Source organism: Psammomys obesus, unplaced genomic scaffold (genome assembly GCF_907164565.1).
Source record: "Psammomys obesus unplaced genomic scaffold, mPsaObe1.curated_primary_1811, whole genome shotgun sequence".
In the NCBI taxonomy this organism is placed as follows: domain Eukaryota; kingdom Metazoa; phylum Chordata; class Mammalia; order Rodentia; family Muridae; genus Psammomys; species Psammomys obesus.
Genome location: NW_026596040.1, coordinates 265,130 through 278,609, shown reverse-complemented (window position 1 = coordinate 278,609; position 13,480 = coordinate 265,130). Strand labels below are relative to the sequence as shown.

The 13,480-nt window shown below is 49.1% G+C and overlaps 1 long non-coding RNA gene across 1 annotated transcript in view; it reads right to left on the bottom strand.

The window, feature by feature from the left end:
• The window catches only part of LOC129688047 (uncharacterized), a 41,835-nt gene extending 30,571 nt beyond the window's left edge, over positions 1–11,264 (bottom strand). The window contains exon 1 of the long non-coding RNA XR_008721855.1: positions 11,211–11,264. This is a non-coding gene — a long non-coding RNA (uncharacterized LOC129688047). The remainder of the gene's footprint in view (positions 1–11,210) is intronic.
• Between the last annotated feature and the right edge of the window lie 2,216 nt (positions 11,265–13,480).

Sequence of the window (13,480 nt, the reverse complement as noted above, 5' to 3'; positions counted from 1 at the left end):
GTGCCTGGGCTGATGAAGGCTTGCCAGGGGCCACAGGGAGGCAGACAGTGTGAGGAGGCTGCTCTAGGCCCAGCCCCCTCAAGCCCAGTGCCATTCCTGCAGGAGTCAATTAAGGAGTCTCAGTGCAAGAGGCTCGCCTTTCTCATGTGATGATACATGTCACATCCGGGAACGATCAAAACAGCTTAGTTCTGGCAAAGCGTCTTGTGCTGCATGTTTGTTCTTTGGTCTCTGAGTGTAACTCTTGTTGTTCCCAAGACACCTGTGATTTGCTGGTCTCTGACAGCCATTACCTGCTCAAAGCCTCTGCCTGCCGCACAGCCCACCTGGTAGCACCCTGTTCCTCCCTCAGCTGTCCTTAATTCTACTCTGGGCCAAAGGGCGGGATGGAATCGAGTCCAGCTGGAAAAGATGGCCGACGTTTAGAAAGCACCTCCACTGTTTAGGAACGTCTACTCCCTGGACTTCTGTGCACCGGCTGCTTTAAGTTCAATCTAACAACCTCGCAGTGCTTGCTGTATTTAACTGAGAACTGGAGCAGGTCCGCGCAGTTGGTAAGTGTTCCTGAAGGGTAACTTTGAACTCAGATCTCTGCCATGACAGTATGTACACTTGCTCCCAGACTAGACTGCCTCTCTTCAGCTCACCAGTTCTACCACTCAGCTGACCCTGAAGAGAAGATCTTGGGAGAGTTGGGATTCAACATAAGCAGCCCTGTCAATCCATGGAAGTTAGCTTACCAGACCCCAGGGCTTCCTCACACCCAAGGAGAGAACCCCCTCAGATGCGCCAGTCAACCAATGTTGGCTTCCCAATCTTGGCCCTGAGCCAGGGCTCCCTGGTCCTCAAACTTGTACTCCTTACCCCCACCCCAAATAGCCTCTTAGTGCAACCAGTGGGTTGATGGAGGAGCCCCTACCCGCCTCCAGGTGTTCTGAGCCCTCCCCACAGTCCTTGGATGGTTAGGTTTCTGCCCACACTGTGTCCTTCCCTGGCCCACGATGCAGTGCAAAGCCTCTCTCAACGAGGCTTATTATTTCTAATCTTAGGAGAGAAAGCTCAGTTCAAAGCCATTTCCAATTCCATTCAAGTCAAGCAACAGTTCTCGCTTTGCCTCCCTGACCCCCCTACCACCCCACCTCCTCCTCCAACTGGCGCCAACAACACAAGATAAATCTTTCCTCCGAAATATAATAGTTGTTCTTCCCTGTTCCCGTTGAAGTCTCTGCCAGGTAATTAGCATACGCTGACACCTTGATAGACGAAAAGAAAGGCATGAGATAATTCCCTTTTTCTTTAACCATTATAGTATGAAGCAGCCTTTCAATTTGCCAGTTACCCAATCCAGCATTCCTGCACGCAGCCCACCATGTGACATGTTATTCTAGCTGATCCTACCATCTCTGGTATTCATCACCAACCCCAAGTCACACTTGATAGAGAAATTCTTCCTCTTCACTGCTGACACCTTCCTGGTAGGAGAGGCAGCCAGGGCTCAAACTGACTGGAAATTGCAGAACTGCTGTGGTCATCCTTGGTTGAGCACTCCCAGCTGGTAGCCTTGCAAAGACCTCCAACAGGTCATTTTTGGAATCTCTCTCATCTTTGGCACTCTATTTGCTCCCTCAAAGAAGCTGAACTTTGGCCAGACTCAGGAAGTAACTAAGAGAGAAATTGGTATCAGGGTGACAGGATTAACCATGCTGGATTTTGAAAGAATATGGAAGATTTTGGGATTTTGGACTAGGAAAGCAATTGAGTAGGGTGATGAAGCCGGGCACGGTGGCACATGCCTGTAATCCCAGCCCTCAGGGAGGCAGAGGCAGGTGGATCTCTCTGAGTTTGAGGCCATCCTGGTCTACAAAGAGAGCCCAGGACAGCCAAAGAATGAAGCCTTGGCTTGAAAAACAACAACAAACAAAGAAAAAAGAATAGGGTGACGGAGGCTTAGGTAGGTCATTCTAGTACAAGCTTAAAAGACAATAGGGCTGAGAGCAAGGTGGACTATGAAGGCCCAATTCAAGAGGTCCAGTTTCAGAGGGGGAACAATATTAGCAATTGGGCTAGAGAACATTCTTGTGCTGTTTTGGCAAAGAATGCATGAGCTTTCTGCTCTCAGCCTGAAAAATCTGCCTGAGACTAAATTGGAAGGTATTGGATTAATGTTCCTGGCAGAGGAGATTTCAAGACAGCCTAATATTGACTCTGTTGTGTGGTTATTAGTAATCACTCTTATGCAGGAACACAATGAAAAAGAGCAAGCAGGGCTAAAAGAAATACAAAATGTACAGTCTGGAGGAAGGGGGAAGAACATCAGGAGATTTACTGTTGGAGCCAAGGTCTGTGCTAAAAGGGGTGAGAAGATTAAGAAAAGGCCTATTCAGAAATGGAATAAAAGAAAAGATGCCCTCAGGGTGAGACCCCACCCAAAGAAGTCCCCAACTTGTACAAAGGAAAGGCCTGAGGAATTTTGCTGTTTGCAAAAACAAATAGAGGACAACAAATAGAGGTGCTGCAAATGTAATTCAAGGTGGTGGAGATGGAGGAGGAAGTCCAGAAGGGCACAGCTGTCAAGTCCTTTAACATCAGACATGGAACGACAGGATTTGGAGTTTGCCCTGCTGGGTTTTCATTTCTCACTCCGCTCCCTTTCCCCCCTTTTGGAATGGTGATGTATAACTCTGTACCATTGTATGTTGAGAGAATGTAATTTGCTTTTTTGATTTTATAGGGGGTTATAATTAAGAGATTGCCTTGCGTCTCAGAAGAGACTTTGGAATTTTAAACTGCTTTGAGACTATAGAGGACTATGGAGACTTTTGAAGTTGGACTAAATGCATTTTCCGTTGTGATATAGCCATGAATCTATGAGGAGAGGTTTGGGGAGTAGAATATAGTGGATTGAATGAGAATGGCTCCCAAAAGCTCACATGTTTGAATGTTTGGTCCCCAGTCGCTGGAACTATTTGGGAAGGACTAGGTGATGTGGTCTTGCTGAAGGAAGTGTGTCACTACGGTGGGCTTTGAGGTTCCAAAATCCTTCTTCAGTTCCTAGTGTCTCTTTCTCTCTGCCTCCTACTTGAGGATAAAGATGTGAGCTTTCAGCTGTTCCTGCCACCATGCCTTTGCTCTGCATCGTGAACTCTAATCCTTTGAAGCTGTAAGCTCCAAATTAAATGCTTTCTTTTATAAGTTGCTTTGGTGGTGGTATTTTATCACAGAAATAGAAAAGCGACTAAGAAAGTGGGCAAGCAGCTTGGTCATCTATTTGATAAGACAGAGAAAAAGTTATGTGGGCCAGCCAGCCAGCCAAGGCTTCCCAAGGCCAAGGGCCAGGCATCACGAATCCTAGTAGATGTTGAAAAGAGAGGCACTCTAATCACCCGCCAAGGCTGAAGGAAATCTCTGGCCCCCATCTTTCAAGTGCCTTCCTAAAGAACAGGTCCACTCCAGGCAAAAGGTGGAGATGTTCTGATCTCTCTTCTTCATGGTTTGCTCTTGGGCAACTCTTCTGTAGGAGAGCAGGTTTTGGGTACCTTCCTGTAGGCCCAGAGCTGGGGTGAAGGCTGGGTTAAAGCCTAGAAGACAGCCTCTGCCAGTGAAAACATACCTCCTTCATCTAAGGTGGTCCATGCCTGAAATTCAGCACTCGGGAGACTGAGATGGGAGGATTCCAGACTAGCCTAGGCAAGATTCTGAGTCTCTTGAGTTCCTTTCTTCCTTACCTCTCTCTCTCTCCCTCCCTCCCTTTTTTCCTCCCTTCCTTCCTTCTTTCCTTCCTTCCTTCCTTTCTCCCTTCATTCCTTCCTTTCTTCCTTTCTCATTCTCCTTCTTGAGACAGGGTCTGTCTGTGTAGCTTTTGCTATCCTGGAACTCGCTATTGTAGTCCAGGCTTGTCTGAAACTCACAGAGATCCATCTGCCTCCGACTCTGCCTCCCAAATGCTGGGATCGGAGGCATACACTACCCATCTCTTTATTCTTATTTTTAAAATATTTATTTCTATCATTTATTTATTTATTTTGAAACAGGCTCTCACTATGTAACTCGAGCTGGAACTCACAGAGGTCTGCCTGCTTCTGCCATCCAGGTCCTGGAATGTGGCACCACAGTGGACTTTATTTATGTTTGTGTGTGTACCGGTGTGTATATGTATGTATGTACCCATGTATGTCTATGTATGTCCCTGTGTGTATGTGTGTGTATGCCTATGTGTGCATAGGTACCCTCCAAGTCCATAAAAGGGGTCTTATTTCCTGGGACTAGAATTACAAGTGGTTGTGAGCAGCCTGATGTGAGTGCTGGAAACTGAACTCAGGTCCTCAGGAAAAGCAGCAGTTCTTCAGCACCGAGCCATCTCTCCAGCCCTAACCGTGTCTCAAAAAGGGAGAGTAAGAAGTATTTGTCTTTATAATTTAAAAAGGGGGCTAGATACAGGCATATAGACAAACGATCCATACACATAAAATAAAATGAGGAGCTAGCTTTTTAAGAATCTTACAACTACTTTCATAATTTCATATGCTTTTACAGCGGGTCTTGATCATCTGACTTTACCTTCCCATTCCCAATCCCCAAAAAGCTCCCCACCCATTCTCATGTCTTTCTTTCTTTCTTTTTCTTTTTCTTTCTTTTTTTTTTTTTTAACCCACTCTGAGTCCCATTGGCGCTGTCTGCTGGGCTGTTGACTAATCTTGTTGGCTTGGCCTGGTGCAGGTCTATCCACACCAACTGTGGGCTTATGAGTGTAAAGGCGACATCATTTTCAGAAGACGGTTTGTCACAGTATCCTCCCCAGCCTCCAGCTCTGGGTAAGAGGTTTTTGGATGAAGGAACTGGCCTGAGAACCCACAGCATCAGGTATCTGCTTTGTCTGTTCTATGGCTCAGGACACAGTGACCTGGGAGGGCTGTTACAGTGTTAGACCTTTCCCTCGGAAAGTAAGTGCAGGGTGCAGGCCCAGGCCCAGCTGAGTCCCATTAGCCTGCTTCTCCTGCTTCCCAGGGGTCTTCTGGGACGCCCAGATGGCTCGGCTGCCAAACATTTCTTTCTTTCTCTTGCCTGCCTATCCTAACCCTCACCCTTGCTTTACTCCCTGACCTCCATCTCTTCGAACATGAAAATCACGTGACTTTTAAAAGTCTTACACTTAATCTCAGCACTCAGGAGGCAGAGGCAGGCAGATCTCTGTGAGTTTGAGGCCAGCCTGGTGAACAGCCAGAGCTGTACTGAGAAACCCTTTCTTGAAAAAAAAAAAAAAAAGTCGTACACTAATAAGATAACAGCACTTATATTTTCATTGTTGTTGTTTAAAAAGAAAAAAAAAGTCCTCTATAAAGACTGCAGTGGGGAGGAAAAAGAAGGTTCTGATTCTAAACACATAGATGGACAATATGACCTGGCTCAGCCCTCCATTCAGGCTTGCTGTCCCAGGTGTTGCAGTAATATTGGCAGACAGCCTCCTCTGGGGCCTTCTGGGGTCAAAATCACATCAGACTCAGAACATGAACTCATCCAAGGTGACACCTCACTAGGGTCTCTGTAGCAACAACTGAGACATGACATGGGAGAGCAGCCAGCAGCCCAGCTCCTGACACCCCTAAAGGACGAGCTAGTTCTAGAGTGTCTCATGGGCCAACAGGGTCCGAGTCTGGGCCCCGGACCCTGGCAGTGCACATTCCTCCTTCTGTCCTCTGGCACAGGGGACTGAGCTCAAAGGATGGCTAAACAGATTCCATGCACAAAAGCAAAACCAAGCACACAACTCAAGATGCCCCACTGGTCTTCTTCAGCAATGTAAATGAATATTTTATAAATATAATATATGTTTGTTATTTTTTCTTTTTTGACGGGTCCCCCCCTCTGCCCCCCCCCCCCCCCCCCCGCTGGTCTTGAACTCGCGATGTAGTTGAGGTTAGCCTCAAACTTGTGGTTCTTGTCAACCTTCCTTATTTGCCACCAAGCCAAATTTATGTTTTCCCGAGGACCCAACCCAAGGCCTGGTGCATGCTAAATTTCGCTATGTAGCTACATCATTAGCCTTATTCTGGCTTTTGAGACAAGGTTTCACTATGTAGCCTGGGCTGGCCTCAGCTTCCTGAATGCTAGGATTATTAGGTGTGCACAGTTATATCTGATAAATATGCATATTTTTAAAACCAGAAAAGCCTTCCATACTCTGACCCTTGCCTGTATTTCTCATCTCCTGTCTCCAAAACCTTTCCCATCACCTTGTTTGAAATCTCAACTTCATGTTATTCCCTGTTTGTTCTTCTAGATATTTATTATTTATCTCTCTCTCTCTGTCTCTCTCTGTCTCTCTCTCTCTCTCTCTCTCTCTCACACACACACACACACACACACCCCTTGTTTCTATTGTCTCTTTAGGAGAATGTAAGTACCACAGGGGCAGGAGTTCAGTCTGCTTTAGTGCCTACAGCAGCCTGCAGCTCGGCAGTGTCTGGTACATGGCAGGTGTTCAGTTGCATCTATCACACTCTACCTGGAACCCAGGAGGACGAATTGATGTAAAATGAATGGGTGAAAGAAGGAATGAATGAGGCGGTGTCTACCAACTGGCTCCCTCTAAAAGACATTTTACTTTCAGGATCCTCTTCTCTCTGGTGACCTCTCCGGATGTTCAAGACCACACGTCTGTCCTCTGATGCCTGTAAACCTCAGATCAGACTCTCCAACCGTGGTCAGAGCAGTCTGTGGCTACGAGCCAGGCCACTGCAAGCCCGAGTTCTACCTTTTGCTAACCAGGGGCACTGACATTGGAAAGCCCCTCTCTGCAGCGTGAGGCTGCCAGCACAGTCTACCTGGTAATAGCTTGCAGTGGACCAGTGAAGGCTCTGCTCCCGGAGCCTGACCTACAGGGTCAAGCCTGCAAGTTCACAGTCCACTGCCCAGCACTTCCCAGATGCCTGAAAAACAGAAAAGTAAGCCCTGGGATGTAGCACTTGCCTAACACGCACAAGGCCCTGGGTTTGACTCCCAGGATTCCCCCGTCTACCTGTCCCCTCCCCACATGAGCAGTACTGGGGGATGACACAGAGAGGAAGATGCCCAGTGGCTGTGCTCGAAGCTTTCTGTCCAGTTACCCAGATCTGTCTTCTTCTCCAGCTTCAGCATCAATCATCACGCTTCTCTCACGTGATAGGTGGGGGTGGTGAAGGGTGTCGATGGCAGTCAGTATCATTCACTCTACGTCTATCCCCTGACCCCTGACCATACCTAGATTCAAGCCATCCTGTGGTCTCTCTGCTTGAAAACCTCTGAGTAAACCTCAGCCTTCGCTCTGCGCTACTCTGTCTTCACACTAGAATCAACCAAGCCCTGCCTCCACACGGGCAGTGACTCCTCAGGCCATGTTGCATCCCTTTCCTGACTATCTCTCACAGATATGGACCAAATCAATTTTCTTGGCACTTCCTTCCTTCTGGGCCAGGCTTTTATCAGATTTTACCGCAGGTCAGTTTCACCTGCCTGCCAGGGCTTCCCAAACCAACAACAGTCTAACCCTCTCAGTACTCACACAAAGGCTTGCCATTTCTTTCATCTCCCTCTGTCTTCCAAATCACCCCCAGACAGTGGTGGGATGCAACCTCCCCGCTCTGAAGATGAAGCAACAAAGGCTGAGAGATGCTGAGATCAGGAACAGTTATCCCAGCCCATTCCCCTTCCCAACTCAGTAATTGGCACCTCCAACCACCAAGATGATGCCTGAAATAAGCAACGCTCATCCCCACCATCCTTCACCTTGCCCTTTCTTCCACAGACAAGGAGTTCCCAACCTTGTAGGTAGCACTGACCCACTTCCCAGGAAGCTCACCTTCTCCAAGCAATCTACTTGTTACATTGGAGTTGAGCCCTGCCCCCAAGAAGACCAGTACGCTCATCAATATGGCCCCGCCCCTTCTGTGCATTGCATCTCCTCTGTTGGTGTATGCATTCAACCCACTCATTCAACAAATAGTTATCGAGGGGTTACTGTGTGCCAGGCACTGCCCTGGATAGAAGGCAGCAAAATGTAAAAGGCAGTGTAACAATGAAACAAATGAAACCATTGTCCTCATGCAGCTTGCACTCTGATGAGTGGTGAGGGACCGGTGGGAAGGAATCAAGTAAAATTGCAGTGTTCCATAGTGGTAAGTGCCGTGGAAACAGAGGGAAGGAGGAAATTGGGAAGGAGGTTGGCTTGTTACACAAGGAAGGCCTCCTCGCTGAGCCAATGCCTGAAGAGGGGAAGGGAAGCCTAGTGTTCACAGCTGTAGCTGGACCAGGCAGATAGAACATCGAGTGCAAATTTCAAGGAAGGACTCAGAGACCAGGAAAGCTAGACAATGGGAGAGGAGGGAGTAGGGCAATAGTGACACAGGCCTGTAATCCTAGTACTTGGATGGCTGAGGTGGGAATTACCATCTAGTTCTAGGCCAGCTCAAATTACACAGTCCTAAGCCAGCCGGAGCTACAGAATAAGGCCCAAAATCAAGAGCGGAGCCAGTGAGACATATCAGCAGCTTAAGACAGTTGCCCCCAAGACTGAGCCTGATCAGGGCTGAATCACAGGGTTAGAGGAGAGAACCAATTCCGCCAAAACTGTCCTCTGACCTCTACACGTATGCCACGGAGTGCTCACATGAGCTCACTGAATAAATAAATAGTTGTGAAATTTTTAAAAGAGGGTAGGGGTGAGACTTGGCAATGGGCCTCACCTCACAGTGTCTGCCAATCATCATGAAAACTTTGGCTTCGTCCCTGAGTGAGCGTTAAGGTCACTGGACAGCAGTGACACAATCTACCTTCAGTGCAGAGATTAGACGGCAGGAGAGACGAGCCAGGAAGCCATTGTAGCAATGCAGAAGAGAAGACGGTGACAGCATGGGCCAGGGTGCTGACTGAGAAAGTGGCAGGAAACGGTCAGATGCTCCATGAGTTATGACAGGAGCGCTGACAATGCCGAGCTGTGTGTTGGGTCTAAAATGAGGAACCAGAAACGACATCAAGGGTGACGCGAGTTTGATGGCTCCCTATTCTCTGCTGCGCTTAGGTTGGTCCAGACCCTTTGCCAAGGATTATAAGGTACCTCGTGATCTCTCACCCAGCCTGTGATCTGAGCTTTGAATGCTCTCACATTCATTCTCCACAAAATCCAATGAAAGCAGAGTTGCAATTAGGCTTTTATTATTAATATACCCATTTAACAGGAAAGGAAAGTAAGGTACGGAGAGGCTAAATAACTTAATCTGATCAAAAAGACAGAAAATAGGAAACTCAGCATTTGAAACCATTACTGGTTTTTTTTTTTTTGTTTTTTTTTTTTGTTTTTTTTTTTGTTTTTTTTCTTTTCTTTCTTGTGTTAGGGGCTGGAGTTTGAGACTTAACAGCTCTTGAGCTTGCTATGTAGACCAGACTGGCTTCAAACTCAGAGGTCTGCCTGCCTCTGCCTTCCATGTACCCGCACATCCGCCTCCAAGTTTACTGTCTTTGTAAACTCCACAGGAGACTGACATAGTCCCACAATCAGCCATGACTTCACTTTCTTAACATCAACGTCCTCTAGAAGGCAAATGCCCAGACACGCCTCATCTTTGCCTGATGAAATCGCATTCTAAGAAGCCCGGTGGAGTGTGTGTTGGGGGGGTGGGGTGCCCTTTTCTGTGCTCTGAAATTGCCCTTCCTGCTCTATCTCGGCCCTTAGGGCGCGGCAGGTTACACATGGAGCGCAGAGACCATTTCCGCTCTCAGAGCTGAATCCAGAGCAGAGAACAGAGCCTGCTACTCAGGCCCTGGAAATGACCTGGACTGATGAACCCAGCAGGGCCTCAGACATTCCACTTCTTAAGGCAAGCTCACCCCTCTGTTAGCAGTCTCAGGAGAGTGTGCCGTCACCCCTGTTCCCGACATCTGTAGAGATTTACAGCCGCTTTCCCTGAGCGCTTACTTTGCAGTTAATTGCACTTTAACACCCGAACATCCACGGCATGAATATGACGATCTCCATTTTACAGGTAAGAAAACTGAGGCTTTTCTCGAGTTCAGCAGGTTCCTAGTCAGAATGCACTTGTGGATTGCTAATCGCTGGCTGAAGAATCGAACTTGACACAGGCAAAGCCAGGCACAGAACCCACCAGTCAACAAGTGAGCAACCGCTGCAGTCCTGCGTGCAGGCGGGAGAGAAAGGGCTCCCCTCCTCCCGCCTCGGCCCTCTCTCCTCATTCATCTCCCCTTCACACCCTTAATAAAAGCCCGGAGATTGACCGATGGAGGGGGCTGATTTCCCCTGGAGAGAAGCATCCTTTACACAAGAACATTCAAACAGGATCAGAATTCGTCCGCGAGGCACAGGCTTCAGAAGACAGCTGGGGACGGAGAGTTGTTGGGAGAAGGAGGTGCAAAGAGATGGGGAACCATCTTTTATTTATTTATTTCCCTTTAGGAGCCTTCACCTTTCATTAAAACAGCCTCCGGATGTAGGCGCAATCAAACATTCATTAGACAAGCAAGGTACACTTAAGAAAAAGCTTAACAACGCCCAGCGCGCGCGCACATCCACACATGCAGCCATAATCAGTCTGCGAAATGAAAACAGTCCTTCAGGCGAGAAAAACACACCGTGTCCCTCCGCACCCCGCTCCCCAGGTCCCCGGCCCTCCCACGATCCCGCACCTGCGCGGGGGCGGGGCCCGCGCCCCATTCCCCCGGCTTTGGGACCGGACGAAAGGAAAAGGGGTCCCTCCCAGCCAGGCTGCTGAGCCTCGGCAGGGTCTTCCACGGTCTGAAGCTCACAGAGTTCGTGCATCTATCCCCCAAACCCAGGCTCGGAGGATGAGCTCATCCCTCGCCCAACACAACCCTCTGCTTAGGACGGTGGGTCTGGGGAGCGAGCGAGCGTCCCGCAACGTTGGTTCCCTGTCTTGTCAATCAGGAAGGGCTTCCCGGAGGAGGGGATGGCGGCGGAGCTGGGAGTGGGGGTAAGGAAGCGGCTTGACAGATGGGGAGTGGGAGGCTCTTCCCAGCATATGGGTCTGCGTGGGTGGAAGGAGTCTGGGCTGGGTGGGGGATGGAGGGGCACTGTGCTGTGGAGACAGTCCTTGGAGCGGGGACGCGGGCTGGAGTGGGGGTGGGCGTGTGAACCGGACGGAGGGGAAAAGAGGTAACCCCCAAAGGTGGAGGCGGGGAGTGGGGGCGGCCGCGGCCGAACTCACCCTGGAGCCTGCGAAGACGCCGGGTGCCCAGCGCCTTGCACAAGGGCGCCCCCTGATGTCAACTCAGGAGTCAGACACGGTTTCTATTTTCTGAGGGGGGGGGGGAATCAGTTTAGCGAAATCCTTTTTTATTTTAATTTATTTATTTATTTATTTGAGACAGGGTCTCATGTAGCCCAGGCTGGTCTCGAATTCGCTATCTTGCAAGGGATAACCGTGAGCTTCTTCTGATCTTGCCTCCACCAGCCCCATGCTGGAGTTACTGGAGTAACTCCATACCTAGTTTAAATTTCACCAGATACAAGGCCCCTGTGGACTGAGATCGCCCTTCAAGGGGCAGCCCAGCCCATTTTACAGCTCAGAGGATTGAGGCCAGTGAGGTCATTGAGGCTGATCTGAAGGAGGCAGGAATCTAATCCGTGTATTCGTTCTCCCAACATGTAAACCTCTCTTGCACGCAGGAGATGCGATGCAGGATACGAATGAACAGGCCCTTGGCTTCCTCGGGTTTATAGTCTAGGTGAGGAGACCTAGACTATAAGAAGACAAATGAGCAAAATAATGTCCCGCTGAGGAGTAAATGAGCCTGCGTGTGGCGCTGAGGTAGAGACTGTGCTTCCTTAGCCTGCCTCCCCCTCACGACTCCCTAGAGGACCAGGATGTGTCAACCTTGGCTTCAAGGCAGCCTACAAAGGAAGGTGGCTCTGGGGGTGGAATTAAGCTAGAGGGGAGCAGATCCCCCCCCTCAGGCCAGAGCAGTCCCATCCCTAGTGGCACCCCCTCGTTCTACCATTAACAGCCTCCAGCTCTCCCACTGTGGCCACGCTGCTGAATTATTTCCTCATCCCAACTCGATGAGGTTTTAATCTGTCTTTATACAGCAGCTGGGCTGCCTGTGCTGGGGTTATTACTGAGTTTTCTGTACACTGATCCTGCCTCTCCTGGCAGCTCTAACTTAGAGAGGTTCTGAGATGGAGTTGGGAGGGGTTCCCACTCTGGAAAAATTTATGGGAACACCAAGGCTTGATGTGGGCAGAAGCCTGGAGCATTCGGCAACATAAGCCAGGATTCCAGCCCTGCCTTTGAGGCTGGGCTCCAGTCAAAGAGCAAGATTTGGGTGTGAAGGGACCAAGTCTGTAGTCTACAATTTGAGCTCAGAAGAACAGGGCTGTGCTCTCTCTCAGAACCAGGTCACTGTTTGGGCAGCTTTGTAGCTCCAAGCAGAGAGATGAAAGGAGGAGGGAGAGCCAAAACCAGCACAGTAGGCAGCCAACACCTGTAATCCCAGCACTCTGCCTGCCGGCCAGAAGCAGGAGGATCAGTGCAAGTGTGAGGCCAGCCTGGTCTACATAAGGAGTTCCAGGCCAGCCAGGGCTAGCTACATAATAAGTCCTGTCTCAAAGAACTAAAAAACAAAAACAAACAAAAAAAAAAAAGGGTGGGGTCCATGGTTTACAGTCTAGACACCCAAGGGCCACTTGGTCCCTGTCACTTATGAACTGGGAGTGGCTGCTACATCTACTCAGTGAGTTGGTCTCTGCACAGCACTTCACAGTATAGACAATAACATCAAGCTCAAATGTCTGTGGTACGGGAGGAGAAGGCCTGGGCTCCAGTCCCTGGAGACCGTTTATGAAACTTAGGGGGACAGAGGTGCCAGGCCCACGGGAAGGACTATTACTGTTGAGTCACCATCGGCTCATAGATGCTAATAAAGGTGTGAGCAGGCACCAGGCAGACACACACACCTAGCTGCTCCCACATTTGGTCAGTGACAGACGCACTCAGTCTCTGACAGCTGTTCAGGCTTGCCATGAGTTACCCTCTCCGCCTTCAGCCCCGCCTGAGGGTGGAGAATGTGTGGGACTCAGGTTTCCACTTGCTGGATCTTTTTTTATGGTGGTAGTGGACACATGGGCCTGGCCTCTCAAATGTGTAAATCTCTGCCTGACTTTTCTTTCTGGGCCGAGCTGTAAAACCTTTACATACCTAGGGCTCTCTACCCATGCCACCTTGCCCTCTCTTGCCTCTCTGTCTTTTGTGTCTGCAATTCATTCGTCAGGGGGCGATTTCACTTCTGAACTCTAACCTTTTGAGGAGAAGGGCTTTGTCTACTGAGTCATCGATAGTAGACGGTCAATACGTATTTATGAAATCGAGTTGTCTCCACCCCACAACAGTTGACTGTTGTGGTGCCCCAAGATGTGTTAAGTTTAAATTAATTAAAAGTAAATAATCAAAAATTTTTTTTTCTCGGAAGCTGGGTGTGG